Genomic DNA, 6,165 nt, shown 5'->3' on the forward strand with positions numbered 1-6,165 from the left:
ACAGTACTAGAATTGAACTTTTTCTACAGAAGCTTTCTTTACCAGAGCAACTTTCTCTATAGAAATGTTGCCTATACTAGAGCAACTTTTTCTATAGAAATGTTGCCTACACTAGAGTAACTTTTTCTATAGAAAAGTTGTCTTGACCAGAGCAACTTTTTCTATAGAAAACTTGTCTTGACCAAAGCAACTTTTTCTATAGAAAAGTTGTCTTGACCAGAGCAACTTTTGCTATAGAAAAGTTGTCTTGACCAGAGCAACTTTTTCTATAGAAAAGTTGTCTTGACCAGAGCTACTTTTTCTATAGAAAAGTTGTCTTGACCAGAGCAACTTTTTCTATAGAAAAGTTGTCTTGACCAGAGCAACTTTTTCTATAGAAAAGTTATCTTGACCAGAGCAACTTTTTCTATAGAAAAGTTATCTTGACCAGAGCAACTTTTGCTATAGAAAAGTTGTCTTGACCAGAGCAACATTTGCTATAGAAAAGTTGTCTTGACCAGAGCAACTTTTGCTATAGAAAGTTGTTTAGACTAGAGGTACTTTTTCTATAGAAAAGTTATCTTGACCAGAGCAACTTTTTCTATAGAAAAGTTGTTTAGACTAGAGGTACTTTTTCTATTGAAAAGTCTTCTTGATCAAAGCAATTTTTTCTACATTAAGTTATATCATAAATCTAAATAAAATTTAAGAATTTCTTAAAATATTTAAATAACCAAACCACTGTCCTGAGTAGGGTGATAAAAATTTCATGCGTAAAGGGCATGCAGCTAAACATTTAACAAATTTTTTGATAAAATTTAAAAAAAAAAAAATATGAAATTGTTATAAACATCATTAGGCATAAAGTAATTTAAAACCCAAGCCTACGCCGTCAATCACAGCTGAAGCTACCGCTAATAAAACCAGCTTTATGACTTTGAAACTAAGCTGCGTGTACATTTGACCCCTGTATAACCAGTTAAAAGGTATTATCTTTTGAAACGCAACATATAAATCATTTACAAGTTGTAAATTTACAACACATTGTATGTATGTGTATTAATATTCATAAGTCTGTGCGGGAGCTTAAGGTGTTTTTGTTTTATGAATATTCATAAACAGCTTTATTTCCGTTAAATTTGAAATATTATTTAGTTTTATTTTGTTAAAGTTGTAAATGGAACTGGTTTGTTTGTTTTAATTAACATATTTAAAATATTGATTTACAAACTTTAAGATCAGACAATTTTTGGGTGTCAACTGTTAAACAAATAGTTTAGAAATCCTCGCTATTAGGTTTAAAAAAGTATGGGGATAAAACGGCCTAAAAGAAGAAACAAGTTTTTAACTGTTTCCGATTTAGTCTTGCAAATTTATCACAACTTGTGGAACTAACATCTGTTATTATTATATTATTTAAAACTAAAGAAATATTTCTAAATTTATTTATTAAAATATCATTTAATTTTATGTTTATTATTTTTATTATCAAACTATTAAATAACCATAAATGTCTTGTTTTCTTAAATATCTTGGGGTCTTCCCTCTTAATATATTTTTTTTTAATTATGAGTTTTTTTTTACTTTTAAAACAAAATGCCTTTAAGCTAAAATTTATAAAAAAAAAAACAAAAAACTAAAAATAAATAAATGAATTTTTAATTTTTACTTTTCAATGTTTGCCCAGCTTCCGTTGAATAGTTTGTAGTTTTTTTTTTGCAAAAATTAGAAAGACTTTATAAAATAAAATCAGATAATATATAATTTATTATTTGATAAATCGAAAAACTAAATAATAATTCCAGTTTTTTTTTAAATGGTGTTTTTGAACTTCTTTTGTTATTAAATCAGTTCATATTTAAATTAATTGAAAATGAAAACTATAAACAAATAAATAATAAATTAAGTAATAAAATATAAACAACAAATATAAACAACATTGTTAATAAATATTAAGTGAAAGAGAGAAGAGAGCTCTGGTCAAGATGTCTTTTCTATAGAAAAAGTTGCTCTGATAAAGACAACTTTTCTGTCCAGACAACTTTTCTATAGAAAAAGTTGCTCGAGTTCAGACAACTTTTCCATAGAAAAAGTTGCTCGAGTTCAGACAACTTTTCTACAGAAAAGTTGCTCGAGTTCAGACAACTTTTCTATAGAAAAAGTTGCTCGAGTTCAGACAACTTTTCTATAGAAAAAGTTGCTCGAGTTCAGACAACATTTCTATAGAAAAAGTTGCTCTGATTCAAACAATATTCCTATAGAAAAAGTGGTTCTGGTCCAGACAACTTTTCTATAGAAAAAGTTGCTCGAGTTCAGACAACTTTTCTATAGAAAAAGTTGCTCGAGTTTAGACAACATTTCTATAGAAAAAGTTACTCTGGTTCAGACAACATTTCTTTAGAAAAAGTTGCTCTGGTTGCAGACAAAATTTCTATAGAAAAAGTTGCTCTTATTCAGATAACTTTTCTATAGACAATGTTGCTCTTATTCAGACAATTTTTCTATGGAAAAAGTTACTCTGATTCAGTCAACTTCTCTATGGAAAAAGTTGCTCTGATTCAGACAACTTTTCTGTGGAAAAAGTTGCTCTGATTTAGACAACTTTTCTGTGGAAAAAGTTGCTCTGATTTAGACAACTTTTCTGTGGAAAAAGTTGCTCTGATTCAGACAACTTCTCTGTGGAAAAAGGTGCTCTGATTCAGACAACTTTTCTATAGAAAAAGTTGCTCTGACTCAGACAACTTTTCTATAGAAAAAGTTGCTCTGATTCAGACAACTTTTCTATAGAAAAAATTGCTCTGATTCAGACAACTTTTCTATAGAAAAAATTGCTCTGATTCAGACAACTTTTCTATAGAAAAAATTTCTCTGATTCAGACAACTTTTCTATAGAAAAAGTTGCTCTGATTCAGACAACTTTTCTATAGAAAAAGTTGCTCTGATTCAGACAACTTTTCTATAGAAAAAGTTGCTCTGATTCAGACAACTTTTCTATAGAAAAAGTTGCTCTGATTCAGACAACTTTTCTATAGAAAAAGTTGCTCTGATTCAGACAACTTTTCTATAGAAAAAGTTGCTCTGATTCAGACAACTTTTCTATAGAAAAAGTTGCTCTGATTCAGACAACTTTTCTATAGAAAAAGTTGCTCTGATTCAGACAACTTTTCTATAGAAAAAGTTGCTCTGATTCAGACAACTTTTCTATAGAAAAAGTTGCTCTGATTCAGACAACTTTTCTATAGAAAAAGTTGCTCTGATTCAGACAACTTTTCTATAGAAAAAGTTGCTCTGATTCAGACAACTTTTCTATAGAAAAAGTTGCTCTGATTCAGACAACTTTTCTATAGAAAAAGTTGCTCTGATTCAGACAACTTTTCTATAGACAACATTTCTACAGAAAAAGTAGATTTGTTCCAGACAACATTTCTATATAAAAAGATGCTCTGATTCAGACAACTTTTCTGTAGAAAAAGTTGCCTTAGAATTTACAACTTTTCTATAGAAAAAGTTACTCTGGTCCAGACAACTTTTCTATACAAAGAGTTGCTCTGCTCTAAACATATTTTTTTATAGAAGAAGTTGCTCTGATCTAGACAACTTTTCTATGGAAAAAGATGCTCTGATCCAGACAACTATTTTGTAGAAAAAGTTGCTCTGATCCGGACAACTTTTCTATAGAAGAAGTTCCTCTGATCTAAACAACTTTTTTATAGAAAATGTTCCTCTGATCCAGACAACTTTTCTATAAAAAAGTTGCTCTGATTCAGACAACTTTCCTATAGAAAAAGTTGCTTTGTTCAAGACAACTTTTCTATGGAAAAAGTTGCTCTGGTCAAGACTACTTTTCTTTCAAAAAATTTGCTCTGGTCTAGACAACTTTTCTATAGACTAGAGCAACTTTTAAAAAATGTATTGTTTCTATTCTTCAACTTCCAACCTTAAAGGTCAAAAACAATTAACATAAGAGGCACACTTCATATTTATGGTAATATTAGCTGGAGTGCAACTAAAGAGTCAATAGCTTTTGTTCTTCTTCTATTGAGCAGTTAACACGAGTTCGTATAACCATAGTCTTAGACAATTAAAGCTCCAAAATAAAAAACAAACAACCGGTTTGTTCTCATAGTTATCTATAGTTTATTTAAACAAACTATAGTGTTTCTATTAGCTCGTTTAAATTAAACAATAAAAAATAAAAACGCAACTAATTTTTGACAAATTAGAAAAAGAATTAATAATGGCCTAAGTTTCAATAGATTTTATCAAATAAATTTAACACATTTTATCATTTGCTATCGAACAAGTATGAGCTATAACATGTATAGTCATACAAGTTTTGTTGTTGTTTAAATATATTGAATTTTAGACAGTCCATCAAGATTATTTGATTAGAAAAGACAAATTTACCAAAACTATATTAAGTTACATCTTTATCTCTTCTACCTTTACTATTTGTTTCATTTTAAGTTTCTTTCAATATTTGTGCATGAAATTGAAATTTATTTAACCTTGACTTTGAATATGTTTTTCTTTCTTTTTTTTATACACGAATTAAGATCTTTTTTTTTAATCTTATTTATTGTTGTTGTAGTTGTTTTATATTTCAATTTATTAAAAACCATTGTTAAGCTCTATTGTCTACAAAACAAATGATTGTTGCTTCAATCCGACATTTGTAGGTCATTAATTTCAATTGCTATTGATTTCGATTTTGGATTTTATTAATATTGTTCGTTTTATTTTTTTGCTTGTTGTTTTGTAATTTTTGAACAAAGATTTTTTGGCGACATTCAAAGAAGGAGTGTTGTTTATGTTAGACCTTTTATTGGAGGGGAATTTTGATTAATTAATAAAATTATGTTTTAAACAAAAAGACATTGTTTTTTATTAGGACAATAATTAAAAAAAAAAAAAATGGGATAAAAAAGTGTGGGTTTGATTACAACATTGCAAAATGTAATTAATTAATATCAATTAAGTGAATTGTGAACAAAGTAAATGAGTAAACATGTCATCATCGTTTGGTTATAACTGGCAATTCAAGGCTCCAGTCTATACAACTTTTCTATAGAAAAAGTTGCTCTTGACAAGACAACTTTTCTATAAAAAAAGTTGCTCTTGACAAGACAACTTTTCTATAGAAAAAGTTGCTCTTGACAAGACAACATTTTTATAGAAAAAGTTGCTCTTGACAAGACAACTTTTTTATAGAAAAAGTTGCTCTTGACAAGACAACTTTTTTATAGAAAAAGTTGCTCTTGACAAGACAACTCTTTTATAGAAAAAGTTGCTCTTGACAAGACAACTTTTTTATAGAAAAAGTTGCTCTTGACAAGACAACTTTTTTATAGAAAAAGTTGCTCTTGACAAGACAACTTTTTTATAGAAAAAGTTGCTCTTGACAAGACAACTTTTTTATAGAAAAAGTTGCTCTTGACAAGACAACTTTTTTATAGAAAAAGTTGCTCTTGACAAGACAACTTTTTTATAGAAAAAGTTGCTCTTGGCAAGACAACTTTTTTATAGAAAAAGTTGCTCTTGACAAGAAAATTTTTCTATAGAAAAAGTTGCTCGTTGCAAAACAACTTGTCTATAGAAAAAGTTGCTCTTGACAAGACTACTTTTCTAAAGAAAAATTTGCTCTGATCAAGACAGCTTTTGTATAAAAAAAGTTGCTTTGATCAAGACAACTTTTCTATAAAAAAAAGTTGCTTTGATCAAGACAACTTTTCTATAGAAAAAGTTGCATTTGTTTAAGACAACTTTCCAAAGGAAAAGGTGCTTTGATCAAGATAACTTTTCAATGGAAAAAGTGGCTTTTATCAAGACAACTTTTCTATAGGAAAAGTTGCTTTGATCAAGACAACTTTTCTATAGAAAAAGTTGCTTTCTTTGATCAAGACAACTTTTCTGTAGAAAAGGTTGCTTTTATCAAGACAACTTTTCTATAGAATAAAGTGCTTTGTTCAAGACAACTTTTCTTTAGAAAAAGTTGCTTTGTTCCAGACAACTTCTCCATAGAAAAAGTTGCTTTGATCAAGACAACTTTTCTATAGAAAAAGTTGCTTTGATCAAGACAACTTTTCCATAGAAAAAGTTGCTTTATTTAAGTCAACTTTTCCATAGAAAAAGTTGCTTTGATCAAGACAACTTTTTTATAGAAAAAGTTGCTTTGATCAAGACAAC

The sequence above is a fragment of the Lucilia sericata genome, unplaced genomic scaffold (genome assembly GCF_015586225.1).
Source record: "Lucilia sericata isolate MDLA Ls3-8-SP2 unplaced genomic scaffold, ASM1558622v1 Contig001143F_arrow, whole genome shotgun sequence".
Lineage (NCBI taxonomy): Eukaryota > Metazoa > Arthropoda > Insecta > Diptera > Calliphoridae > Lucilia > Lucilia sericata.